General features: G+C 50.2%; 1 protein-coding gene across 5 annotated transcripts in view; it reads left to right on the top strand.

Annotated features, from left to right (window-relative positions):
- DGKD (diacylglycerol kinase delta) overlaps positions 1–27,585 on the top strand; it is a 105,476-nt gene that overhangs the window by 43,715 nt on the left and 34,176 nt on the right. The window contains exon 1 of one of the 5 annotated variants that reach the window (XM_020893899.2): positions 9,073–9,154. The exons of 3 other annotated variants lie outside the window; for them this stretch is intronic. The gene's annotated coding sequence lies outside the window, so the exon portion shown is untranslated. Of the gene's footprint in view, positions 1–9,072; positions 9,155–20,087; positions 20,269–27,585 lie in introns of those variants that run through there. One more of the 5 variants, XM_070468450.1, reaches the window with a different exon arrangement.

Below are 27,585 nucleotides of genomic sequence, written 5' to 3'. Positions count from 1 at the left end.
CAGGGCGAGGTGGATGAGGTGTCAAGCACTCCGCCTCTGAGCAGCAGGCCGGGTAAATGAGTTGCAGGGACCAGGGGCCTCGGGATCGTGCAGGGCTGCGTGTGTGTGTGTGTGTGTGTGTGTGCGCGCGTGCATGCTTCATCTTCCATGTCTGTTATGCTTTTCTGCATTGTTTTAATTTGTTTTCTCTGTTTATCAAATTGTATAATTGGATACAAATCTAATTGCATTTCTTAGTGCTTCTACGTGTGATTTTCACCCCTGTTTCAGCATAGCTTTCCTGTTCTTCTTACTTTGTTTTTATCTTGACTTATTCTTGTTTGATAGAGAAAGTATTTTAAAAACGCTTTCTGGTTAACCTCATCTTTGTCGTGCCTCAGGGGGAGATTATCCTTTGAGCACCTGCATTTGCTTTTGGGTATCCAGATGTTTTCATTGACTTCAGATGTACCCCCTCCGCGATGTAGCCATCTCTGATCTCTCTTTAGTGATTTTAGCTGTCTTCAAGTCCTGGCTGGCTTCTTTTATAATCTTCCCGCAGCAGCCTGGAGCTGTGGAGCGTTCCAGGAGTTGTGGGGCAGTTAAGAGTTTAAGTGCTTTTGTTTACTTTTTTCTTCAAGTCAGTGTTCCATCATTTTAAACCTGGGTTCTGTTTTAATAAACATTTGATGGAATGTCACCACCTCCTTTAAAGTTACTTGAAGTTTTGGAAAGCAGCAGAAACAAATTGAAGCAGTGGGGCTCAGTGAGACTCCGGCCTCACCCCGCCCCCACCCCCACCATCCCTCCCCGGAGTGTCGCTGCTCGAGTCCACCTGCTTTTGCTTCTTTTTTTTTTTTTTTCCATTTATTTTTATTAGTTGGAGGCTAATTACTTTACAACATTGCAGTGGTTTTTGTCATACATTGAAATGAATTAGCCATGGATTTACATGTATTCCCCATCCCGGTCCCCCCTCCCACCTCCCTCTCCACCCGATCCCTCTGGGTCTTCCCAGTGCACCAGGCCCGAGCACTTGTCTCATGCACCCAACCTGTGCTGGTGATCTGTTTCACCCTAGATAATATACATGTTTTGATGCTGTTCTCTTGAAACATCCCACCCTCGCCTTCTCCCAGAGTCCACAAGTCTGTTCTATACATCTGAGTCTCTTTTTCTGTTTTGCATATAGGGTTATCGTTACCATCTTTCTAAGTTCCATATATATGTGTTAGTATACTGTAATGGTCTTTATCTTTCTGGCTTACTTCGCTCTGTATAATCTGCTTTTGCTTCTTTTGTTAAAAGCTGTAACATAACGCCACGTGCGAGCAAGGGATTTTTGTCTGGTTGGTCCACTGCTGACACACAGTAGGTGCCCATAGTTACACGTCAGAGTGACCTGTTCCAGGGTGTTTGGCTCTGTTCACCCTCTGATTTCACCTGAGAGCCCTGTCTTGACAGGCGCTGGTATCAGTGAGAGCTTCCTTCACGCTCCAAATAGTCCCAGGTGAGTAGCGGGTGCTGAGCAGTCAGGAGCAGAGGCCAAGAAGGAAACAGCTCTGGCTGCAGCTGGTGTCAGGGGAGGCCTTCCTGTGGGGGAGCATGGCTGGGGGGACGTGGGAAGACCCGAGGCTGAGCGGGCTGTGGCAGCAGCGTCAGGGGTCCGGGGTCAGAGCGGTTCCTGCCAGAGGGAGCCAAGCCTGGGAGGGTGGCGAGGCGGGCAGAGGGCAGAGGTGAAGCGCATTCCAGGCCGTGGTGGACCTTTTGCCACGTGTATTGCAAGCCAGTAAGATCTGTAAAGCCATTGGGTTTTGTCATGGCTGCTGCAGGGAAGGGGTGAACAAGGTGGGCGTGAGGAGGTCAGACGGGCGGCCTCTTCTGTGGCCGGTGAGGGAGGGTAGGTGGGGACCTGGGCCTGGCGGGCAGAGGAATTCGACCCTGGTCTCCTTGTTGCCAGTGCCACTCTTGGTCCTGCACAATTTAGGAACAGTACAGAAGGAAGACGGGCACTGAGCTGTTAGTGATGGATGCTTTTTAGCGAGCGCCCTGCCCCAGCCTGACAGTCACATGATGTGTGCCCTGCCTGCAGCCGCTCCACACCCTTGCCCCCCACTAGGGCCACGTGGCGGCTTCCATACTTGGAATCGTCACCTCGGACTCTGACTTCATGGTGCCTGGTATCAGAGGCCCTGGCCCTCTGAGGGAAGCAGAGTCAGAGCCGAATTTAGTTTAGTAACGATTTTCTCAGTGCAGTAGGACAGAGGGATGTCGTCTGAGGTGGACACAGGAGCCACTGTGGACGCAGGGGCAGGTGGATGGCCGACTGCAGGCGGGGGCACCCGGGCATCACAGGCTCCCCGCCTGGTGTCCCCCTTAGAGAAGGCAGTGTCTCCCCGCGCCCGCCCACCTGCCGTGACCCCGGCACCGCCCACGGCTCTCTGGTGTGGCCGAGCGTTACCCCGAGTCCCAGGGCTGGTGGGTGGGGCCTCTGGGTGCCCCCACGGTCCGCACTCGCGGGGGTGGAGGCTGCTCGCAGGGGAGAGCTGGGCCCTGCTCTGCAGGGAGGGCGCCCGGGGCAGCTGCCTGTGTGTGCGCTGTGACGTGGGCAGTTACGGTTTGCTTCATTTACGGGGGAGATTGAGTGCCATGTGGGATTTCCAGACTCCGGGGTCCCGGAGGAGGCATGGACTCTGAATGTTCGGGGTCTGTGTTTATTTCCCAGGTGTGAGACCCTAGATGGCAGGGCTGCATTCAGTCCTTTCCTTATCTCTGAAAGTGCCCGCAGTGGGGCTGGTACGGGAGCCGGGCTCCCTGGGAGGACCAGGGAGCAGGGCACGGGTGCCCACTCAGCCTCTCACCTGCTGGCTGACCTCGGGCAGATCGCACTCGGCTCTGCGCCTGGGGGTCCTCATCTGAGGAGTAGGGGTGATAGCAGAACCTGCTTGGGGGTGTCGGTAGGGTCAGATGAATTAATGCAACGTGATGAAAGTAGTTGCTGTTGTCAACGATAGGGCTGTAGGGAGTGTTCTTGGGTTTGGTGTCCTTGTGTTTCTTAGATGGAGCGTCACCACCCTGACCACGTCTCGCTGGCCAGGCACTGGACAGTCTGTTCGTTCCCACCAGAGTCACAGCAGTGCCGCAGCGGAGGTGGGTCTTGAAGAGGAAAGACGAGTTTTACTGGAATGTACGTGAATACAGAGCCATGAGAAAGAGGCGTCTCCTGCCCGTGTTTGACAGCACTGAGTCCTCTCGTGATGCCTCGTTTCTTATCTGCTGCGTCCAGGGGACCTGGTGCTCCGGCCCCTCCCAGCCTCGCCCCTTGTGGGCAGCGAACACCCTGTGCACATGTGCCTGCCGGCACTGGCGTCTGGGGCCCCTCCACTGGCGGCCCTCTCCCCGAACTCCTCCGGCAGGCCTGGTGCACCCCTCAGAAGGTAGGGCGCGGGCACTCTCTTCCACGAGACCTTGTTCATGTCGTGGTCAGAGGGAGCACATAGCCACCTCTGCTCCCTGGGGCAGCGATTCCCAGCCTCGGCCCTGCCTGAGAGCCCTTTAGAACTTCAGAAAAGGTTCAGGAACCTTCCCCGGAGAGCCTGCTGCTGACTTACAAGTGAGTGATTTTTCCAAACTTTGCCTGACTTCGAGGGGCAGCCGGACCGGGGACCCGCAGACTGTGATGGCGAGTGGGGCGCAGGCTCCCTGGCGACCGGTGGCCTCTGAGTCTCGAGCCACGGCCGGGCCTGCCTTTCACAGCTTGCTGTCCCTGAGTGGGGCTCTTGCCGGCTCTGTGAAGAGCCAGAGCCGGGACGGCGGTTCTCTTGGTCCTCTATGTTCAGAGAGGAGGTTGAATTGTTTCTTCTTTGCACTCCTTCCACCCCCGCCCTGGAACAAACGTCCACTACTGCAGATTGTCCCCTGGGCCAGACCCCCCTTTGGCTCCTGTTACCCACTTACAGAGAAGTGGGAGTGACAGAGCCTTGGGGCTCCCGGAGCTGGGGCTTTTGGACTCTGGTTGGTGAGCAGCTTTGGGAACGGCCGGCCCCCTTTGCTGTGTGGGCGTTTCCAGGTTTACTCCTGCAGAAGACAGAGATAATTGGGCAAGTCAGGCTTTACCCTGGCAACCTGATTTCTGAAATCACATAGAAATCAATTGGAAAAGGCACAGTTTTTCAGAAAGACCTGTCTTCCCTTCTTTCAGCGGTCCTTGTGGCAAACTCTGCTGGGTGTCTGAAGGTGGACAGAGGTGGAAACACGCATTCCCTGTGCTTAGAGCCAGCTTCCAGGCTGTTGGATGTGAACAGACTTGTGACTGTGCCCTGTGACAGGTGTCACACGGAGCAGGCCGCCCAGGACAGTGTGAGAGGAGAAAGAAACAGCGCAGGCACCCACCTGGGGAGTGAAGCTTCTACTGCGGAGGGGCTGTATGAGCGGGCCTGGGGGAGGGGCCGCTTAAAGTATTGATTATTTGTTAAAAATATTCTTTTAATCTATCTATGTCGGGTCTTAGTTGCAGCATGTGAGCTCTTGGTTGTGGCCTGTGGGATCTAGTTCCCTGACCAGGGATCGAGCCCAGGCCCCCTGCATTGGGAGCACAGTCTTAGCCACTGCCCACCAGGGTTGTCTGTCTTAAAAGTGTTTAAATCGTAATGATGATTTTAAAGGAAATTTAAAGTGAAAAAAAAAAAGCCTGCAGTAGCTCAGCAGCGGCTTTCTTCTTTTCACGTTTCCTTCAGACTTCTTCACAGATAGATGTTGCATCTTGCATATGTTATACACACATCAGCGTATGTGTAATTTTATACTTTGGCTTCAGTTATTATTTCATCAGATAAGCATTTCCACGTGGTGAGCATCTCCGATGACCACCTTTCTAGTTGTGGGTATTTCATCGTGTGAACGAGTCATGGTTGATCAGTTTTATTTACTCCTGCAGTTTTAGGGACGTAGAATGGTTTCAGTTTCTCCTGGTACAGATAATCTTAGTGCAGGCGTCTTCGGTCACAGGAGGGGCCGTTGGGAAAACGAGCGTGGCCTCCCCTGTGGAGCCGCTCCGTGCAGAGTCTCCGTGCCCAGGAGAGAGGGCAGGTGTTCCTGAAGGCAGTCTCTGCTTCGCTGTGTGGCCTTTCTCACCTCCGTTGCCTTACCTGAGGCTGAGAAGATGACACTTCCTCTGCTCTGTGTGGTTCTGGTGTGGTTCGGGTTTACACGTTCATTTTTGAGCAAGAGGACTTCTGTATTTTTAATTTCTGCTTACCTGACCTCATCTCTGAAACTTTCACGTATCCCGAACACGCAGAATCTCCGGTGAGCGTGCCGTGTGCCTCTAGTGAAGGAAAGGAGGAGACCGGGCTGGGTTTGGTGACGAGGAAGCAGACGGACTGGGGGAACCCTGGTGTCAGAGACCGGGCTGGTGGGGGAGAAAATGCGAGCAGAAAGTTGGATCATGAGCCCTGCAGGCGGCACAGCCTGGAGAAGGGCAGTGAAGTCGAGAACACGCTGGTGTGAGGGGTGAAGGATGGTTGGAGGAAGCAGATGGGGCTTGGGCAGAGTACAGGAAGAAAGAAGGGAATGCTTGTTGGCATGAAGTAGGAACAGAGTGAAGGGAAGGACATGCTCTTGATTTATTCTTAAATTTCAGGAAGATGGATTGGCCCAATAATGGCAATGGAAAATAAAGAGTTTTCGATGTAAGCTGAATGAGAATTAAATTTAAGATACGCGTGTTTAGAGGGCTGTTTCTGCTTAATGCCATATACAGTACTGCATATGTGAAAGGGAGTGTATGTTTACTTTTTAGTATTGAATGTTTAGAAAATCATAAAGGTACATTTATTAGAAGTAGGTTTGGCTGCTCTGTTTTCCTGGGGCTGCCATGACAAATTGCCACATGCCTTAGAACAATAGAAATTTATGCTGTCGTATTTCTGGAGGCCAGAAGTCTGAGATCGAGGCGTTGGCAGGGTTGTGCTCCCTACCGTGGTCTTGGGGAGACTCTGTTCCCTGCCTCGTCTGGCTTCCAGCGGCTCTGGGTGTCCCTTGGCTGGTGAGGCATCACCCCCGTCTCTCCTTGCATCTTTGCAGGACTCTCTCGGCCTTCCACTGTGTCCTCCTTTGTGTCTCTTGGGAGGACAGTTGTCACTGGATTTAGAACCACCCAGATAACCCAGGGTGATTCCACCCTAAGATCCCTAATTATGTTTACAGAGACTCTTTTTTCCAAGTTAGCTCACAGTCACAGGTTCTGGGGATTAGAACATGGACATATTCTTTTGGAGGGCACTATTCAACTCACTCCATCCACTTGTTAAAAGAGAAGTTGTCAAAGTAAGAATGGTGTGAGTGTGTGAAGTTTTATTTTCCTTCACAAGAAGAGGCAGGCCTTGATCAGCATGTGGTTGCACAGCATCATCTGGGTCCCTCCAGAAATCGATTCTCCTGGTTCAGGATGACTGCTGGAGAGCCAGTCACCCCTGTAACCCCTTTTGGGAGAGGGAGGAGAGAAGAAAGCGTGCTGCTGGCAGAGGTTTTTTTATCTTGGTTCATGGACCTTGCTCCCCACAAGGGGTCTGTGGATTTGACTATTTGATTAAAGTTGATTTTCATTGCAATGGTATTTCATTTTCTACATCCAGAGACATTCTGAGAAGTCTCCATAGGCTTCTCCAGACTGCCAAAAGGGGTCCATGGGACAAAAAAGACGTTCCAGGTTTCAGTATAATTTCAGTAGAAATTGAATGAGAATTGCATTTAGGATATACATGTTTAAGAGGGCTGCTACTCTGCAAAATACCATGTTGAGATTTCATGTGATTTCCGAAAAGTATGACCTGGCCCTTCTGTTTAGTCATGTGGCTACAGCATATGGCCGTTGGCACAGGGATCCAGCGGGCTTCACTCATAGCGTCATCCTGCCTAAAATGACTATGCCAGAGATACCGCATCATACATAGAGAGGAGTTATTTTACATGTCTGTATTTATAGCTTCCTTCCCCCACAGTACTCTGGGTAAAATGTTTCATGGTATTTTGTGAGGTGTATTATGAAGGTGGTCTCCTTTTTTAACTCGATGACTTAAGGCAAGATACTTCGTAGACTCAGTTTTCTCATCTGTGAAATGGGGGTAATGCTATAATAGAACCTTTGTCATTGGGATGGCAAAAAAGTGTTCTCTAAGTGTTTCCTAGTTTTTATCTCCACCACCATTCATCACTACTAGTAGGAAAGTAATAGGGTTCAACTTGCTAACACTTAGCAGCTATTTTGTTTTATTCAAATCCCAAAGAATTTCAGATGAGGTTAACTTTATAGGTAGTGTTAAAAATAGCATCTGCAACTGAAGAGTAGGTATCAGGAAAGAATTATCCTTAAGATTATCGGGCAAATAACTAATAAAAACAGGAAAAATAGAATGTAAAGAGAAAACAAATGTAATTAAAGCTATAAGCTTTATGTTGCTGTTGTTGAGTCATCCAGTCGTGTCTGATGCTTTGCAGCCCCATGGACTGCAGCACGCCAGGCCTCCCTGTCCCTCATCATCTCCTGGAGCTTGGCCAAGTTCTTGTCCATTGTGTCAGCGATGCCGTCCAGCCATACCTTTGTTTAATTATCTTATTTTACATTAACATTTGGTTTTCCTTTATATTTTACTTTTCATATTTTAATTAGTTATAACCTGGTAAGAGTTGACTCATTGGAAAAGACCCTGATGCTGGGAGGGATTGGGGGCGGGAGGAGAAGGGGACGACAGAGGATGAGATGATTGGATGGCATCACCGACTCGATGGGCATGAGTTTGAGTAAACTCCAGGAGTTGGTGATGGACAGGGAGGCCTGGCGTGCTGCGATTCATGGGGTCGCAAAGAGTTGGACACGACTGAGCGACTGAACTGAACTGAACCTGGTAACCCTGTAACCAGCTAGTGCTGGTGGTAAAGAACCCGCCTACCAATGCAGGAGACGTAAGAGACACAGGTTAGATCCCTAGGTCGGGAAGATCCCCTGAAGGGAGGGCATGGCAGCCCAACTCCAGTATTCTCGCCTGGAGAATCCAATGGACAGAGGAGCCTGGTGCGCTACTGTCTGTAGGGTCGCACAGAGTCAGATATGGCTGAAGCAGCCTAGCACGCACACACGGTAACCCTAAATAGAAAAGAAGCTATGTAATGGATTTATCTAGTCTTTTTAGTTGTTTTAAATCTCGTCTATTCGGCATTCGAGTCTGTTGAGTGCACTGGAGTCCCTTTGCAGGCCTGCGTGGGGCCTACAAACCCCAGACCCGAGTCTCTCAGCTGTTCCCAGCAGATGTCAGCCTGTGGGGTGGTCAGGCGCTGCTCGTTTGGTGAGCAACCATGACCTTTATCCTGATTTCAACATCAGTTTTCCTTTCCAGCTTGTTTGGAGCTCAGATATTTCCTGGGCAAAACCCCTGCACCAGTCAGTTTGGCTCAGAGAGAGGAAAAGCTATATATATAATTGGCAGATTTCCTCACATGGAAAAGCTCTTCCCAATTTCTGTGACTGCTGGCCTGGATCTGGGGTGGGAAGGTTGTGCTTGTGGGCCGGGGCTGTCCCATGAGTCCTGCAGAAGCCCTGCCAGACGGGAAGGCCTGTGTGAGGACAGCGGCTCCTGCCGTCTGAGTGCACTGCCCTGCTCCCCGCCTGAACACAGAGCTCGGGAGACCCAGTCCTCCCGCCCTGGCTGTGTCAGCCATCAGCTGCACGATCCTAGCTTCTCACACCTGTAGCCTCACTCTCCCGTTGGAAAAGCAGGGGCAGCTCAGTCACACTCCTTGCGGGGGGGGCGGAGGGGGGGGGACAGCAGCACCTGGCACGTAGTAGGTGCTTAGTGAATAAAGTGCTCTGATTGTTAAAACACGCCTTGGACGGTGGAGCAGGGCTAGGAGAACAGCTGCAGGCAGAAGCTACTCTAGTGAACCCAATACTTTATAATCCACTCTGTGTTCTCAGTTTCAAGAAGCAGGAAGAAGTGGCTTTGAGCCAAATTGGTGGCTGTGTGTTTGCTAAGTGTGGGGTTTTGCTGAAGGCAGCACCTGCTCTGTGACACCAAAGGTCCAAAGAGCTGGGTATTCCACGTGAGGGCTCAGCGCTTGGTTCTTACAGCTGCTCCAAGCAGGCACAGAGAAAGAACACTGTCTTCTGGCAGCCTGGCTGGTGAGCGGTGGAACTAATTGCGGTGTCTGTTAAGTATATTTAGAATTGAGGGTGGGAGAGGACGCTGTTACTTGCCTGGGCTGTGTGTTATTATTGAGTAGGAGTTGCATTTATGAAATTTAAGCCGTTTTCACAATGCTGTTGGGGGTGTGTGTGTATGTGTGGTATGTGTGTATGTATGCTTGTGTATATAGGTGTGTGTTCATTGTTAACACTTCTGACTGTCTTTATTCACAAGTGACAGATGAAACAAAGGACAGTTGAGAGACTGTAGTTTGACTCTAGGACTTCTGCAAAGAGTTCTTTGAGAAAATAAATAGTGGAGAGGGTAACATAGATGGATTGAATTTTTCTTAGGTTGGCCAAGAAATTAATAATTTTAGTCATTCTTTACCTGATATTCTTTAGTAAATGTTCAGGTAAATGTCTAGGTTTTGTAAATATTTGGTAAATGTCCAAGTGATCAAGCTGAGTCCTGTGTGTCTGTTTTTTTTTTTTTTTTTCTTGAAAGTTAGGAAAATGGTACATTCTGTAGGGTATAATTTTTTTTTTAATCCTTCTTTTCTGTTCCAGAATAATCTGTTGTTTCAGAGCACATAGAGTAGTGGGATCATTTTATTGTCTTGAAACAACTTTTTATGAAGTTAAGAGAATTCCCTGCTTGGTGGTGGGGAGGTGGTGCTGGCTTTTGACTCAGTAACCCCTCCTCTTCCACTGATGAAGCACCTGGTTTGAAATGTAAATTCAAAAAGAAGCACGTGATCCTGAACTGCTGTCCTAGTTCTTACAGGACTAAGGTTTAACTAAACCTCAAGAGGCAGCCAGGAGCAGAGGGGCTTGGGCAAGGCAGGGAGCTCTCCCTTCGCTAAACTGCTCGGGGGGCACGCGGGCTCACCTCCACCCAGGCTGCAGTTGCGTCAAAAAAGCGGCAGGTATCCGGGCACTGTCTGCTCTGCTTCCGAATTGTCCCCTGTCTGCAAAGGCCTAATGATGGCGACTCAGAGTGATTGGACATTTGGAAAATAGGAGTGGAGGTGGCTCCCTCCTCACCTTTGGAGGGACTGAAGGGACACTGACCATGAGGCAGGAGCCTTGGCATCTGTCCTATCCCTGACATTGAAAAAATAGGACTGCTTCCTTGACCGGAAAGGAAGGGTCCAGGAGAGCTGACCCTTGAGGCTGTCACCAGCTTGGTGCTCTCCTCTAAGGAGTGAGCTTTACCAGGTTACTATATGCATGAGGTTATCTAATCACACCAAGGAGTAGATTGGGTGTTTGTTGTTCCCAAAGCTGCAAGTGCTGGCTTCCCTGTCACTGCCAGTTGACACACCCGCTTGTAGATGATTTAATAGTTGTTAATTATTTTTAGCACCCACTTTGATTTGCAGAAAATTTCCTGGCTTGGATGGTGAACTCTGTGGTCATCTAGTCATTCAGAGAAAGGTTCACCCTGTCAAGTGCCCTGAGATACATCAACATTAAAACTTTTTACAGCTTAGTTGAGGCTTAATTGCTGTTCAGTGAACTGCACTGTTTAAAGGGTACAGCTTGATGTGTTTGTTTCTTACGCACATGCGCGCACACACCCCTCTGTTGAAAGTGGCAGCACAGGACAACAACCGTTTCCGTCCCCTGAAAATTTCCTTGAGTAATGGCATTTTATATATATATATATATTTCCCCCCGCTTACTGTCTGGCTCCTTTGGCTTGGTTAACATAACCATTTTGAAATTTTCCATGTTGGGTGTATCGTAATTAGTCCCCCCCACCCAGTTTGTTGATCCATTTACCTGTGGTGGCCATTTGAGCAGTTTCCAGCTTGGAGGTATTGCAGTCAAAGCTGCCACGAGCATTAATATACAAGTCTTTGTTTGGACCTGTGTTTTCATTTTCCTTGGGTGAATGCCGGAGTGTCAGAATTGCTGGGTCGCATAGTACATGTTGCGTTTAGCTTTGCAAGAGACTGCTCAGATGTTTTCCTGAGTACTTGGAGTCTCATGTTCTCACCAGCAGTGCCTGAGGGCTCCAGTTGCTCCACACCCTCCCCAGCACTTCATGTGCCCCATCTTTTTGTTTTACACATGCTGATAGATACATAGTAGTATCTCACTGTGGTTTTAGTTTCTCTTCGCCTGATGACAGATGATGTCAGCATCTTTTCATGTGCTTATAGACTATTTGTATGTCTTTTTGTGAAATGTATGGTAGAAGCATCTGTCCATTACTGCATCAGCTTGTCTCATTATTGAGTCGTAAGAGCTCTTTATTCTGGTATTAGTTTGTGATATTTGTGCTGTGAATGTTTTTCCTGGTCGTACTGCCTGTTTCTTGATAGCATCTTTTGAAGAGTGGAGTCTTTTTGGTGAAATTGAGTTGATCAGTTTTTTTCTCCATGGTCCATTGTCGTGTCGTATCCATGAAACCATTTTCTACCTTGGCATTGCAAAGATTTTCTTCTGGAAGTTTTGCAGTTTTAGGTTTTACAGTTAAGATTTATGGTTAACTTCTAATGTATAATGTGAGGTAAAGAGTTGATGTTCATTTTTCGCCCATATGGATGTTCAGTTGTCCCAACTGCATTTGTTAAAGAGACTTTCCTTTCCACATTGAATTACCTTCACACCTTTGTCAAGTCATTTGACTATTTATTTGTAAATTTATCTCCAGATTTTCTATTCTATTTCATTGATCTATGTCTGCCCCTATCCTAATTCCATACTTTATTTTATTACTATTACTTTACAGTAAGTGTTGAAATCAGGGCAAGCCCTCTTAACTCTTTTTCTTTCTTAAAATTGCTTTGGTTATTATAAAACCTTTGCATTTTTAATGTAAGTAAAAATTAACTGGTCAGTTTCTATTTAAAAAGGTCCTGCTGGAATCTTGACTGAGATTGCATTGAATCTGTAAGTTGAGTTTGGAGACAGTTGATGTCTTAATAATGTTGAGTTTACCCATGAATGTGGTATGTCTTGGTATTTATCTAGATCTTTAATTTCTCCCAGCAAAATTTTATAGTTTTCATTGTAGACACCTTTAATATCTTTCTTAGATTAATCCCTATATAGTCTTTTTTGTGTGTGCCTATTAAATGAAACAGAAATATTTTCCAGTTGTTTGCTGCAAAGAGTGGGTCTTGTATCTTAGAAAATAACTTAAATAGTTTTAGTAGTTGTTTTGTAGATTCCCCAGAAGTCTCTGTATAAATAGTCGTATTATCTGCAGAGTGGGATAGCCTGACTTCTTTCTGATCCAGGTGCCTTATATTTCTTCTTGTCTCATTGCAGAAGTGGAGACTGCCAGTATAATGTTGAATAAAAGTAGTGAAAGTAGAAATCCTTTCATTTCTTCCAGTATTAACAGTGGTTTAGCTTTTCACTGTTGAGTATGTTAGCTGTAGACCTTTTGTAGATAGCCTTTATCAGCATGAGGATTGTCTTGTTTGTTGAGGATTTTTATTATGAGTGGGTTCTGAATTTTGTCAAATGCTTTTTTGGTATCTGTTGAAGTGATCATATGAATTTTCTTCTTTATTTTGTTAAAAAGACAAATGAAATTGATTTTCGAATGTTAAACCAACCTTGCATTCCTGGCATAAACCCTATTTCTTCATGATATGTTATCCTTTTACTTATGTTTGGATTCAGTTTGCTGCTATATTGTTAGGGACTTTTGGATCTAAGATATCCGTGAGAGATCCTGATCTGTAATTTTTTTTTTTCCTTTGGTCAAGTTTTGGCACTTTGAGTAAGTAAGCTGGTTTTATAAAACATTTTAGCTCGCATTATCAAACAGTGCGGATCATTGTTCCTCCCTCTTTTTCTGATCCAGTTTGGTGTTAGTGATGTCACTCAGTCGTGTCCTATTCTTTGTGACCCTGTGGACTGTAGCCTACCAGGCTCCTCCGTCCATGGAATTTTCCAGGCAAGAATACTGGAGTGGGTTGCCATTTCCTTCTCTAGGGGATCTTCCTGACCCAGGGATCGAACCCGGGTCTCCCACATTGCAGGCAGACGTTTTACCATCTGAGCCACCAGGGAAGCCCACTTCTTTCTTAATTTTTTGCTGGAATTCACCAGTGAAACCCAATATGGATTTTTCTATTTGGGAAGGTTTTTGATTAATAACTTTTGAAAATTTTGATAATAAATTTTTAAATGGACACAGGCCCTACAGACTTTGTGTTTCTTACCTACATTGACAGGTTCCTCACTCCTTCCGCCCAGGGTTTTCTCTGTATTGGAGGGAGGGGTGTGAACTTCTTGAGAGAGGGGGATGTCCTGGGCTTGGAGACTCTGTCTCCATTCCAGCCCCCTGAGTCATGCTGGCATCAAGTAGGTGTTCCAGAAATATCTGTTGGGTTGATCGATTTGTTGTTGGCCCTGTCTCCATCCCTCGACATCTCTGGGAATCTCCTCCCTCCTCCGTCCGCGTGGGGCTGTTTCACAGTTGTGTCATGACAGAGGGAGGTGGCTCCCGAGTCAGGCCAGCTGGCCTCTGCCAACCCTCTTGCCTTGCCCTCCCGCCACGGCTGTCCACTGCTCTGGCAGGCAGACTCTGAGTCAGGGCTTGCTGTGGGAAGAACTATCTTCAACCTTTTTCTGTCTTTTTTTTTTTTTAATGTTAAATCCTGCAGTTGGGATTATGTCTTTTAATTTTCTTTGAAATATACTTGAAATACCAGAGGAATACAGAAAGCTTGGTCAGAGGACAGGGGTGAACTGTTAAAGCTAGGAGGGGGGCGTGGTTATTGGTGAGGGGCATTATCCCAAAAGCCACCTTGCCTGTGACGTACCTGCCTGACTGGGATGGGCCCGAGATGCCCTTTTCTGGACTGCCTCCCAGCGAGAGCCCCGCACCCGTACAGTTCATCAGTCAGGGTGCGCGAGGAGGCAGGGGGTGGGCCTGGGCCTCTCTGAGAGGGCGTATGTCCTTCATTCAGGTCCCTGGCATCCGGGAGGGGGGCTGGTGCCCACTCCCCACTTGGCTTCGTCGGGGCTGGGTCTCCGTGCACCTGCAGCGCAGCTGCAGAGCGGGTGTGGGGGCCAGGGCTCGCTTGGCAGAGCTGGGGGCTGAGAACAGCAGCTGTGCCTCTCAGGGGCCTGTTTCCTTCCTGGGTGCAGGCCGGATGGAAGCGGCCTCCCGCATTAATCAGAGTGCCAGGTCCACGTGCCAGCACACAGATCCCCCAGAGCCCGAGGTCGGGCGGGCACTCCTTCCCTCCAGGAGGGCACTCCACGGGCCACGATTGCCCTGGACACAGTGTGTGGCCATCTGTCTGTGTATGTCTTAACTGGCCCTGGCTCTGCCTCCTACTAGCTGTGTGGCCCTGGGGAGCCACCTGCCGCCTCTGGGCAGCCGTCCCCCATGTGAGACATGGGGTTAGAGCTGACGGCTGTCCAGTCGTGGGCACCCCACCTTCCGGCCGAACCCCGCAGGACCACGTGACGACTGAGCTGCAGGCGCAGCAGCTCAAATCCAGCCGTCCTCATCTCGTCTCCTCCTCCAGCCTTGCTTCACGCCTTCAGACCTGAAACCTTCACATGGTGGTGGGCGCTTTTCTAATGAAGTGTTAGCATGTCTGAAGACATTTTCCTTACGCTCAGTTTTGGGGGGAGGAGTCACCACCCCTTTCGTTGCCTGGGGGTTAGTGGTGAGGCCCTCTCCCCACCCGGGGCTGGAAGGACCTGCTCCTGCTAGCCCAGTCCTTTGCTGGGAGCGAGATCGGGGAGCACCCTCACGCACAGGGCAGTGTGACCTCAGCATGAGATGTGTCTTTTCCCCAGGCTCTTCAGCCCCCAGACTGAGTCTCAGTGAGGTCGGAGAGCTGGGGGCCCCCAGGCTGCAGAGAGGACTGCATTGAGAGAGTCCCGTGGGGCGGGGGGAGGGTGCATTGGAGGGGTCATGTGGATGTATGTATTGTTTCTGTTCCTGTTTCTTTTTTAAAGATTGATTTATGTTTATCTGTTTTCGGCTATGCTGGGGTCTTTGTTGCTGCACATGGCTTCCCCACTTGGGGCGCGCAGGGCTGCCCTGGAGTTGCGGTGCGCAGGCTCTCCTTGCGGAGCAGCAGGACGGCCATCTGTTCCCACCCCTGCTACACGTGGGGGACGGCTGCCCAGGGCCACACAGCCTGCAGGAGGCAGAGCCAGGCTCGAGGGTTCCAGTGGCTGCGGCGTGTGGGCTCCGCAGCGCTGGCCTACGGGCCTAGGTGCTCCGCGGCAGGTGGGGTCTTCCTGGACCAGGGATCGAACCCGTGTTCCCTGCCTTGACAGGCGGATTCGGCATCACCAGGGGAGCCCTGCAGAAGTATGTAGTGTTGTGGTGATTTTCACTTTGTAAAGTTTTTCATCCTAAATTGCTTGGTAGTTTTGGACACATGTACACAGTCTTCAGAGGTGGCCCTTCACGTTTGGGGAAGTGTTCCGTCACCGTCTGTTGGGTGAACACTTCCTGCCAGGCTCTCTGGGACTCCTCTGGGAGCAGAGCCAAGGCCCTCCCTTAAGGAACCAGAGACGGAAAGAGACAAGGGGAAAACTCCACCTTCGATGCAGCAGCTTGCGTTTGACAGCTGCACGCCAGATTTTTTTTAAACCTGAGGTGCAGTTGATTTATGATGTTTTGTTAGCCTCAGGTGCACAGCAGAAATGACTCGTTTACGCACATGTATGTGTGCCTTCTTTTTCAGATCTCTTCTCTCACAGGTTATTACAAGATACTGAATATAGTTCCCTGAGCTATGTCGTGTGTCCTTGTTGTTTATCTGTATATGTTTAGTGAGTTCTTTCCATGTTCCTCCTAAGTTGTATGCAATGATGTATATTGGAGGTTAGCAGCAAATTTCTCTGAAGGGGCTAGGACTTTAGGCCTTGCCCGCTATTTGGTCTCCGGCTGTCTGCAGCAGCCTGAGGCATAAAGAGCAGGTATGGCTGTGTTCTGATAAAACTTTTTGTGAAGAACAGGAGGCATGCCGCAGTCTGCCCAGCCCCAGCTGACGTCCCTGGTTTGACCCATGGAGCTGTTATTTCTGCCTGACTGCCCTCTGTTCAATCAGGCCCGCCAGGTGCTACTCTCATTTGAGTGGAGAGTCTTCAGTTCTTTTGTAACGAAGTAAATCAAGTTCTTTACCTGGATGAAGGCTCTGCCCCTGTGCCTGGTTTTCTTCTCTGTGGTGATGGATATCCGTCTTAATTCGGATTACGTTTGGGGTGTTTAACTGAAAACCCAGGTGACAGTGGTTTAAATAAGGCAGACGTTTTTCTTTCTCTCTTTGGAGAGCACAGTTGGCGGGGTCTCGGCCCCTTCCTGGGGCCAGATAGCTGTGCACGGGCTGCTGCTGAGTCTTCCCCAGAAGCTTCCCGGAGGCTCCCTCCGCACTTCAGCTTGTGCCTCGGTTGTGTTCCCAGCTCGGGGGGCCGGGGGAATGTGCTCTGTTAGCTCGGAGCTGTCAGGAGCTGCTCAGTCCGTTTGTGAGGAAGAACGGAAAACGCTAATTGTATAGGCAGCTAGTGGTTTTTGCCCCAGATGTTGACTCTGCAGGAGAAGAAGAAGCGTGGACCGCTTACAGAGTGCCCCTTTACTGCGGACGCTGTGGGAGGTAGCAGAAGGGAAGGGAATCTGAAATGTCAGCTCCAGGTTTCCAGGCTGTGTGTGTCCTGCCCTTTAAATATGTTCTTTTTTTCTTTTTCCTTTAACACAGAAGTGCAGTACAAATATGCCTTTCATAAATTTTTTGTAGACCTTGTTTTTTTCCTGTGGTGTTTTGTTTGTTTTCTGACTGCATGGCATGCTGCCTGGTAGCTGGTCTGCAGTTTACTTAAGGAGCAGACAGCCTGAAATCAGCTCATCAGTAAAGGTGCACACAAGACTTTGTCCCAGGGTCAGACACCTGGTGACTCAGCAGATGCAGGTGGTCTGACCTCAGGCCACTTTGCTCTCGGAAGTCTGATGGCTTGACTGGCTTGACCTTCAGTGATCAGAGAAGTGCGTGGCAGGCAGACCTTGGCCTGTAGAGATTGCATATGAGTCCCCACCCCTCCACACCCCTCCCCACCCCTCCCCTCAGCAGTTGCTAACTGTAAGCTTACTGTGGATGCACCTGAGTATATGCAGATTTATCATGAAATAGTCCCAGGGGATGAGATGGTTGGATGGCATCACCCACTCAGTGGACATGAGTTTGTGCCAACTTCAGGAAGTAGTGAAGGACAGGGAAGCCTGGTGTGCTGCGGTGCGTGGGGTCGCAGAGAGTCTGACACCACTTAACTACTGAACAGCGGTCCCGGAGGAAACAGATAAATTGTGGCACATGGTGGCTGCCAGGTTAGATTGCCCAGGCGTTCCCATCTTACTCCCTCCATCCACACAGCCCCTCAGGACCCGTTGCCAGGAGGACTTTGGCTTAGAGTTCATTATCACTTGTATGATAATAATTCTACGTGTTTGAACTAATGACTTTTGAGCTAATTGTCCCTCCTGTGCGGTGGCCAAGAGGGAGATGCAGTTGCAGTCCTTTCTGCTGTGGGGAGTTTCTCTAACAAACCGTGTACTGACCCCGAAGCAGAAAGCCCAGGTCACTGGCAGCAGGACTCGGCCAGCTGGGCGGAAGTACGGCCCTGCGCATGAGGCCTGCAGCCACCGCTGCACGTTGCTTATCGAAGCTTGGCCTCTGCTTTGCGCCTGGCTTGTGACTCAGCTGCAGCAACTTGCCTGCATGAAGCCTTCATTTTTTTGAAACGTTAGGTTCTTCGTTTACTGTCGTAGTTCCTCCTGTACTTTAAAGTTCGCACAAGACTTTGCTGCGCTCTTGGTGCTCGGCTATAGTGCCACGTGGGTTTTGAGCAGCCCTCCCCCGGCTCCTCCTTTCCCAGGAGACTTACTGTTTTTATTGTGCACTTTTGTAGAATGTGAGAATTTTTTGCAACTCAAATTTTGCATTATAGGAAAAATACCTGCAATGGTTTACCAATGCTATGATCATTCTTTTATTCAGTTTTTTATGCAAATAACCCATTCTTTATAAATGAGCACACATAACCAAAACAAATAAAAAGCACTCAGTAGTCTTATCACTGAGATCATAGATGCAAACACCATTATGGAGACCTGTGGTTCTCAGACACAGGGGGACGAGTGGGAGGAGAGGTTTGCCCACAGAAGGACATTTGGCAGTTGGATCTGTTTTGGCTCGTGACAGCGAGGAGTGGGGGGCAGTTGTTGAGGATGTGCCCCCGGCATGTCCGTGGATGCTTGTCAACACCCTGCAGTGCTGTGGGGTCCATCCCTGCAACAAAGAGTCATTGGGCCCAGGAAGTGCTGAGGCTCAGAGACCCTGATACAGGCATAGATTTTAGGCATTTTCCTGTGACTACCAGTATGTACAGTTTTGGGGCTTCCCTGGTGGCTCAGTGGTAAAGAATCCGCCTGCAGGAGACACAGGTCGGATCCCTGGGTCAGGAAGATTCCCCTGGAGAAGGAAATGACAGCCCATTCCAGTATTCTTGCCTGGGAAATCCCTTGGACAGAGGAGCCTGGTGGACTAAAATGTTGGACACAACTTAGTGACTTGATGTATGTATACTTTAGTTTTACAATGACAGTGTATACTTTAGTTTTACAAAAAGTGGAATCAATTATCCTTATTAATTTGTAACCTGCTTTTAAAATTTCTTATGAACATATTCTGTTCATAACATAATGCGTGAATATACCTTCTCATGGTCCTGTTTCATTTGTTTTGTTAGTATTTCATCGTCCTTTTAAAAATTGGCTGAGTGGTATTCCATTGTACGAAGCATCCTGATTTATGTGTTTCACCACTTCCCAGTTTTTGGAGTTTGAGGCTGTTTCTAATGTTCTGCTATTGGAAGCGTGTTAGTCTTATTCTGTCTTTTGGTCTCTGCCCGCCAGCCTGCCGTTTCCTGCCTCTGGCGCTCTACCCCCACCACTGGGTGCCGGCGTGGGTGATGGTGCGCCTCCCCCCGGCAGCTCTCTGCCTCTGCCAGCCGGCTCAGGACTGCCGCTCGCCTCCAAGATTTCCCTCACTGTGAACGCATTTCACAGCCAGTGCGGCACTGCTGAGATACTGAATAGATGAGTAACTCGAAATGCTTTCATCAGATTTCAGTTTTAGGTATAACTTTTACATCTTGCTTCCCTTTACTTTTTGTTTCTTTTGAAAACTCAGCCTTCCGATAGATGCCCTGTGCCTGGCGCTGTGGCCCGCTTGGGTTTGCTGCCTGCCTGGGCATCCCGTGTGGTCCAGTTGTTGAGGACAACCGTGGTCCTCAGCGTTGTCATCCTCAACAACCATCCCCTGGCCAGTGTCCCCAGGAGGGCCGGGAGGTGGGCCTGGCAGAAGGTGCTGGCTCTCCCTGGACGCCGTGGGTCCCTGGGCGGGTCGGGTGGCAGTGGTGGTCGGGACCCCTCTGTGCCCCCAGCGCCACCCTGAGGCAGCTGCCCTGTGCCCCCCAGGCACGGTGCCGCCTCTGGGAGGAAGGAGTCCCGTCAGCGTCAGGCCAGTGCCTCTGCGGGTCAGTGTGCGGGTGGGGACCTTGGGGGTCTGGGCCGGTGTCCCCACTGCTTTCCCTCAGCGCCCCCCCCCCCTGCCGCCCCACCCCAGGAGCTTGTTTGCGCCAGTGTCTATTTTTGTGTTTCGTATGACACTGTGTGAGGAAGTCTGTTGTCTACGCACATCCCAGCTGTTGTGAATGGCCTGTGTCTCTGGGGGCTTCCAGGTGGGGATGTGTGTGTTGAGCCGAGTCTCGGGTAACATCGGAACAGCAGGACGTGAGTAACAGGAAGTGACAGAAATGACCGAGCGCCCAGATGCTTATTCTCGGCCACCTTTGCCAGCCCAGCGGGCTGGGGAGCTATATTTAGCCGAGTATTTCTAGGTTTCTAACCCCGTGGACACAGCCCCTCTGCTCTTCTTTCGGTCAGTGGCTGAGCTGCGGCGTGCTGACGGCTGCTCCCCATCTCTGGTCTGCTTCAGTGACCCTCGGGTTCTTGCCCATTGGCTTTAGAACCTGAGTTTTGTTTTTTCTCCGAGATACTTCAGTTCTGACCCACTCTGAGCAGTTGGCAAACATTCTGAAAGTTGGAAGAACAGCAGGTGAGAGTTCCAGGTGTGGTGAGTGAGGAGGCCATGGGAAGCTGTGTGGGGAAGAAGTTAGGATTGTAAGGATTGAAAGTGGAGTGGGATGAGTTGTAGGTTGTTGTCAGTACCTCTAGAAGGCTGGCTTGTGTCTTTTGTTTCTTAGAAGCGGCAGGCTGGGATTTTAAAAGCCCCAGGCTTGGTGGTGTGACTTCACCCACGGGTTAGAAGCGCTCTCTGGTCACCCCCTGGCCAGGCTGGAAAGCCCGCATGTCAGATATGCCTCTCAGTGATGAATTTGCATTGTCGGAGCTTTGTCAGAGGAGAAACTTCACGCATGTCCCCAAGCACTGTGGGCCGCCCAGTCCTTATTCATGGGACCGTAGGTGCGGGGGGTTTTTGTCCAGTGGTGTCGGACGGTGCTTCAGGCACGTGGTGGCCGGGTGCCCACCTGTGCTGCTGGGTGTCCCGCGGTGCGCCCAGGGGTCTGCCCTGACCATGCTGTCGTGTGGGGGGAGTGGCCGGGGAGCCAGCCCTTGGCACTCATTGTCGCCTCACCTGCCCTGACCTGTGCCGGCCTTGGGACCCGTCCTTCCTGCTGGAGGACCACAGGAGACAGCTCCGGGCACTGACGGCAGTCACTGGGGGTGACCTTGAGGCTGGGAAGTCGAGCCTTTGGGGGACAGTGGCCCTCGCATGTCTCAGCCTGTCGTGACCGCCCTGCCCCGAGGCTCTCCGTCCACACCTCTCATTCCGTCCTGAGCTGAGGGAGCTGGCTTGTCCTTTGAGCAGTAGGACGAGCACCTCTGTGGCTCTCAGAGCGCTCCCAAAGGAAGGTTCTGGGTCTGATGGGAGCTCCCGGTGGTTGGCCTGGGGTGTGCTGGGAGAGAAGTCTCTCTGCTGGGCTCCAAAAGCTTCCTTCTGAGCGGCCCCGCCAGCGCCTCCCCCGTTCTCCCTTCATAAAGCGTCATCTTTATTTTCACACACTCAGCCAGCTCTTTTAGGATTCGGATATCTACTCTGGGATGAGAGATTTGAGAGGCAAATTAGGAACAGTTGTGTCTGCTGTGAGACGCATGGCAGGCGCAGAGGCGCGGGCGTGTGACTGCCACGTGCCGGAGGGGGCCGTTGTGTGCGCCGGGCTCAGGCTCCCCGGGGGTGCCCGGGTTTTACCAGCAGAGTCCGTCTGCAGGCGTGGTTTCAGGCTGACCCGTTCCCTTCTGTAAGGCCAAGCTACAACCCAAAAGGCAAGCTGTAAATTTCTACTGTAAACTGTAAGGACAGTACGTTGTACACACTGTGTAAGTATAAGTGCTGTATAGACACAAAACATAGTATCTCTAGTCCTGGCCTGCATATTTGAGCACACTTTTATGCCAAGAGATTGAACATTATAAAAAATTGTTGACTATTTCAGGCATTCAAAAAGTAACTTGATGAACAACTCTGTCCACTTCTCAGCCCAAGAAAGAGACACTCTGACACTCTGAGTGTCCTTGGAGTCTTTTGTATCCCTTTGTTATCCTGTTCCCTTCCTTCTCTCCCTCCCATCATTTATTTTTGTGTTTTTGATATTTTATCTCCCTTAGTGCTGATATAAACAATACATAGTTAGTTTAGCCAGTTTGAACGTTGCTATTGCACTGCAGTCTCCTGCAGCTTGCTTTTTCCTCACTCAGCATTATGGTTCCTAGTTTTATCCATCTGGACTCACTCACCTTTAGTTAAGTGGTTCAGTGTTTAAAATGACACATTTCTGATCCCTAGAATTAAACCAGAATTTCCAGGGGGCGGGACGTGAGCCTCAGAACTTTTCACAAGTACAGTGAGTTGAGGCTCCCTGTGCTCCAGGGTTAGTTTTGTGGTTGACGTTGGGGCTCGGTGGATGACGTGTCCCACTGTTGACTTGTTTTCCCAAATTTCAGCGTTTCGGGCAGCGCTGCCGGGAACAGTCTTCTACTCGTCTTCCTGGGCACACGGCATGCATTTCTCTAGAATTTACTTCTAAGAGCAGAATTGCCAGGTGTGAGCGTCTTTAGCTTGATGAGATATTATCAGATTGTTCTGCAAAACTTTTAATTTTTTTAAGCAACTCACTGGTTTTTTTTTTTTTTTTTTTTTTAATGTAGCCAGGCTGATGGCAAGGTGATGAAGCCTCATGGGTGAGATAAGATACTGGGCATGGTCAAGCTTTTGATAGACACCCGCACCCCAGGATGTCCAGAATTGAACTTCTGCCCCTCCCCTGCCATCTGCAGAGCCAGCCTGCAGCCTTCCCCATCCTGGGATGACAGCTCATCCCCCCGGCTGCTGCAGGGGTCCCTGTTGGCTCCGTCAGAGCCTTCCGTGTGGGGTCAGAATCCAGCAGCTCCCGCCCCTTGCTGGGATTGCTGAGCACCTTCCCTTAGGCTTCCCCGACTTCTGCCCTGCCTCCTACGCCCAGTTTTCAGTACAGCAATCAGAATGGTGCTTTTCAACCCAAGTCAGCTGTCAGCCTTCTGCTCATAAGCTCTGTTCACCACCCTCGTTTTCCTGGGAGCAAAAGCCAGAGCTCTGTAACAGGCGCCCACAGGGTGCTCGGGACCCCGGGGCCTCTCCCCAGCTCACTGACTTCAGCCCCCAGCCGCGCTCCTGCTTCAGGTGCTTCTCTCCCACAGCTTCCAATCTTTTCCAGCGAGGCCCACCTCCGTCCCCTCCCCTGACCTCCTTTTCCTGTTAGGTCTCCTTTCCCTGTAGATTCACCACCAGTACTACACTCTGTGTTAGGTAATTTACTTCTTTATCACAGTATTGATTTCCCGTCTGAATTTGAGTGTAAGCTCCAGGGAACAAGGATCGTGTCTGTTTGTTCACATGGAAGACTGCCTGAATTTATTTCTCAGAGGAAGGGAAGAATTTGGAGCCTGGAGGTGAGGGTTGGGTGTGGGAGGGGATGGGAGGAGGGGGAGTGGGGCCAGTTGGTGAGAGGAGGTATCTGGGTGTGTGCGTGGACCTGTCGGTGGGCACTAGGCCCTGTGAGTCTGGAGCTGGGGGGCAGCTTGTCTGGGCGATGTCTCTGGCTGCTCCGCGCGCACCTGCTGTTGGAGGGGCGCTGGGGCCAGTCCCCCAGGAAGTGCAGCGCCGTTTGTGGGCAGGACCTGGGGTTCACGGCTGACATAAGCTCAGGCTTCACTGAGCTTTCAGGCCCTGGCGTGTGCAGGAGCGAGTCCGCCGTTTCCTGGGCTCTGGCTGGTGCAGGTGCGGCCACCAGGCCACGTGTCTCAACCGGAAAGGGCGCGCCCCGTGACCCTGGTGTCACGTGGGGGGACCCGATGTGGCGTTCTCAGAGAGTGTACCCAGGGTGTGTCCACATATTTCCTTGGCGCGTCAGGTTGAGTCTCACGAGTCCTACAAATACAGGCCTTCAGCAAGAATAAGAGCATCCTTTTAATCTGTGCTGAGTCCACCTGTGCTCCTGTTCTTAAGAAGCAGCATTGTTCTGAATGTTTGGCATTTCGTTTAAACATGTTACCTACTAGAAAACATTGATTATGGATACTTATTTTTAATTAAATCTTTGGAGATCTTTGCAGATTCACATGGAAGCGAAATCATGCAGAGATCCATTGTTTTATCCAGTTCCATTCATTGGTAACATCTTGCAAAACTGTAGCAAAACGTCACAGCCAGGAAGCTGACGATGGTGGGTCAAGAGCCAGGCCTCCATCTCCGCAGGGATCCCTGGTGGTCCCCTTACAGCCATGCCCACTGCCCACCTTCACCCCTGGTGACCTCCAGGCTGTTGTTCATGTCTGTGATTTTGTAATCTCAGGAATGTTCTATGAATGGGATCGTGTAGCAGGTAACCTTTCAGAGTTGGCTTTTCTCCCCCAGCAGAGCTCCTTGGAGATGCCCCTAGTTTCTTTTTCTTTTTAGACTATCACAGTGAGTGGTGTTCCATGGAATGGGTGTACCACCGTGAGTTTAATCAGTTACCACTCAAGGGCATCTGGCTTGTTTCCAGGTTTGGGTGGTTATGAACAAAGGTGCTGTAAACATTCATGGACAGGTTTCTGTGTGAACACAGGTCTTCACGTCTTGGGAAAAATGCCCAAGTGTAATCGCTGGGTTGTCTTGTAGCTTCATGTTTGGTTTTTAAAGAAGCCGTCAGATTGTTTCGCAGAGTGGTCGTGTATCCCCACCAACAACCTGGGTCCATTTCTCCACATCTTCTCCAGCATTTGGTGTTGTCCCTTTTTAACTTTGCCCATTCTGGTAGGTGTATAGTCACACCGTGGTTTTGATCAGCATTTCTGGAACGGCTGTTGAGGCTGGGGACCTTTTCTGTGCTTATTTGCCTGCTTGGTCTTCTCTGGACAGCGAGAGGCCGGCCCCGGAGCCTTCATTAGGTGCCGAGGGGCGGGTGGGGGGGCCGCAGTTGTTTACGTTTGGCTGCGGTCCAGCGGTTATTGGCTGCTCTCCTACTGTGGGTTCTGCCTGGTTAGGCTCCCCTTCCCTGGAGCCACGGCTGGAGAGGGTGGGCTTCTGGTGAGCTTTAACTTCTTTCTGTCCTCGCCGGTGTTTCTGGCTGGGCTTCCTCAGCGCCCTGCCCAGGATGACGGGCAAACAGAGACCCCAGAGCACTCAGCGCCTTGTCATCCCGCATTCCCTCTTCTCTCCACCCTTTGCACAATTTTTTATATCTAAGTCCAAGATTTTAGCTGTAACTTGCCAGAGGAGAAGGGGGCGACAGAGGGTGACATGGTTGGATGGTATCACTGACTCAATGGACATGAGTTGGAGCAAGAGTTGGAGCAAACTCCAGGAGATAGTGAAGGACCGGAAAGCCTGGCGCGCTGCAGTCCATGGGGTTGCAAAGAATTGGACACGACCTAGCGACTGAACTACAAGAAACCAGAGGGATAAGGAAAAGTAGGTCTAGCCGTCTTCCTGGAATCAGAGGTGTGCTGGTCACCGTGGTTGTTTTTGGATCTGTGAGGTCTGACGACCCAGCCTACGTATCCATCCTGGCGGCCGGCCCTGTGTGTCGTGGCCTTGGGCCTGTCCCAGGCTAAGGGCCGCACGTTGCTTACTGCTGAGGGTGTTTGCTTTGGCCTCAGTTGCAGCATGACAGAGCACGCAGGATCACAGTCTTTTTGTCATTTGAGGTCTCACTTATGGATGAGAGGCACATCCAGGCCTGTGGTTGCAAACTGCTGGACAGGTCTTTGCTGGTGAATCACTGGCCGCCCGTCATCGTCCCCAGATTGTGTTTCTCCACCCTCTGCTTTGAACCCTTGGGAGACCTGGTGGGAGTGGGAGGGGCCGCAGCCAGGTGACTCAGGGAAACGTCCGCATGATCCTTGGGCTGACCCTCCTGGCCAGCATTCCTGCCAGAAAGGAAGTGCAGTGCGCCAGACGCGGCCTGTTCCCAGTGAGCTGAGCAGAACTCGTGGCGACTGCCAGCTCCTTCCCCACATTCAGCTCCTCCGTTCCTGGCACCGCTCACGGGGCAGTCTTGCCTGGAATCTGAGTATGGAGCCACTGACCATTGGGGTTGGGAGCCGGCCTGAGCCAACCTGCCCATGGACCTGGGGTCTTGGCTCCCTGTTTCGTTACCTGTGGGACTTGGGGCCAGCCTCAGTTTCCCCTCCTGGTGCCTCCTGCAGTTTGTGGAGGGCACGCTGGAGTAGGCAGACACCTGTCAACACTTGGCAGGTTTCTCAGCACCGCCTGGCCAGGGGAGTTGCCACTGACATCCTCTTGGTTACCTCCCTGTCCTGTCAGCCCCTGTGTGTGTAACTCAGGTGTCTACCATCTCCACCGAGACATCCTGTCTGTCTCCTTTTTTTCCTTGATTTCTCAGTGGTCGGTCACGCCTGGGGTTTAGGAGTCCTCGGCTCATTCTCCCCAGGGCGTTGGAAGATATTTGCCTGGCTTGGGTGTCTTAGACTCATTTAGAGTATCTAGTATTTTCTCATGTTTCCAGGAAGATCATTTGTCTGAAAGGATGGAAACAAAAATTAATAAGGGAAAAAACAAAAAGTAGGGTTTTTTTTTTTGATCTACCGTATATTTTTGTGCTTGGTCGCTCAGTCGTGTCCGACTCTCTGCAGCCCCATGGACGGCAGCCCGCCAAGCTCCTCTGTCCTTGGGATTCTCCAGGCAAGAATACTGACATAGGTTACCATTTCCTTTTCCAGGGTATCTTACCAACCCAGGGATTGAACCCACATGTCTTATGTCTCCTTCATTGGCAGGCAGATTCTTTACCACTAGCACCACCTGAGAATCCTACCATATATTATTAATTTAAATGTAAGGCTTTATTTTAAAAACAATTATGATTAGTACATGCACATGGTTTAGAGATCAAAACAATGAAAAGGTATAAAATGAGTTTCTCAGCCCCTCAGAGGTCCCCTCCAGAGGTGACTAGGTTACTTTTTCCTCTACACCCATGTTATGCCTGCAGTTTGCTTTAATCACTTAGCAGTGTGTCTTAGAGGTTGTTCCCTATAAGTACATGAAGAGTAAGTAGCTTCAGTCTGTTTGGGGTTGGGTGGTCTCCGATATATGAAGGTGCCAGCTTCCTACCAGTCATACCTTGATCAGTATTTGAGTTGTTCCTTTTGTCTTTACAGTGAACTTTCATGAATAACTTTGTATGTATTGTGTGTCAGGCTCATGAAGATACCTCTATAGGAGCACTTTTATGACAAAGATGTATATGCACTTCAGAGTTTGCTAGATTTCCCCACATGTTCTCCATGTGTGTGCTAAGTCGTTTCAGTCAACATTTTGTGTGCTCAGTTGCTCAGTCGTGTCTGAGTCTCTGTGACCTCACGGACTGTAGCCTGCCAGGCTCCGCTGTCCATGGGATTCTCCAGGCAAGAATACTGGAGTGGGTTGCCATGGCCTCCTCCAGGGGATCTTCCCAACCCAGGGATTGAACCCATGTCTCTGATGTCTCCTGCACTGGCAGAAGGGTTCTTTACCACTAGCGCCACCTGGGAAGCCCCCATAGAAGTTGTTATTTACACCTCAGTGAATGAGACATGTTATCAAACTTGTGATCTCTGTGAATCTTGTGGGTAAAAAGGTATCTTATAATTTTAATTTGCATTTATATTATGAGTAAGGCTGACCATTTTTCCCCATGTTAAAGATCCGTCCACTATTTTAATATAGTTCTGCCAGTGTCTCATATTTATTTGCACCTTCCATCTTCTGCCTCCCTCTTGTACATTTAGTTTTCTAAACACACTGTCCAGGGGTCTGGGTAGCCATGCCATTTTTCTTTTGATTTAGTTACGCAGTTAACTTTATCCCAAGTTCTGTACTCTTTTTACCACA

The sequence above is a fragment of the Odocoileus virginianus genome, chromosome 5 (genome assembly GCF_023699985.2).
Source record: "Odocoileus virginianus isolate 20LAN1187 ecotype Illinois chromosome 5, Ovbor_1.2, whole genome shotgun sequence".
NCBI classification, from domain to species: domain Eukaryota; kingdom Metazoa; phylum Chordata; class Mammalia; order Artiodactyla; family Cervidae; genus Odocoileus; species Odocoileus virginianus.
The sequence above is the reverse complement of the archived record's forward strand: the minus strand, read 5'-3'. Positions and strand labels throughout refer to the sequence as shown.